The following is a 750-nucleotide window of genomic DNA, read 5'->3' on the forward strand; positions in this document are numbered from 1 at the left end:
CGTGCGTGCGTGCATGTGTGTGGCGCGCACAATATATTGAACCCATATTCCTTTGAAGCTGTACATCCAAGGAATATTCCGAGCGCCGTTCCCTTCAACAAGCGCGGTTCTCCGCAATTCCGCTCGTCTGTTTTTCTTTCTGTTAATAAAGCCTTCAGAGTGTCAAGCTGTACGTAACCGGAATATGCTGTATATGATATAAATTCTGTTAAATCTGGAGACCAGCTAATGTCGCATTTACAGGTACCAGAAAATGAAGTCAGGTCAACCAGAAGCGAAATTAAGTTTGATAACAAAGAAATGAGTCTTTGCCAATAGCGAAATCAACCTTATTTTACAAATGAAAATCGAAGAATTTATTATATTGCGATATGGAAATCAGGCTTGCCAACAGTGAAATAAGTCCTACCAACAGCGAAGTCAAGCAAATTTCACAAATCAAAAAATCGTATAGAAATCGGAGACTTAATTATAAACAGTTGTACCAAAACCAAAATTAAATGCATCACGACCGAAATCAGACTTACTAACACCGAACCAGGCGTACCAACATCGACTTAAAATGTACCAATGTCGAAAACAGATCGAAAGCAGGCGTACCAACATTGATATAGAACATTGGGATATCGAGGCAAAACTTCAGGCATTCAAAAGAAGTTTTCCAAATTGTTTACCGGTTTCAGAGTTAATGCGTTATTTCAGCAAATGTTTCAAAAGTATTTATCAGTATTTATCTACGTCCTGCAGTCG

Source organism: Penaeus monodon, chromosome 22 (genome assembly GCF_015228065.2).
Source record: "Penaeus monodon isolate SGIC_2016 chromosome 22, NSTDA_Pmon_1, whole genome shotgun sequence".
Lineage (NCBI taxonomy): Eukaryota > Metazoa > Arthropoda > Malacostraca > Decapoda > Penaeidae > Penaeus > Penaeus monodon.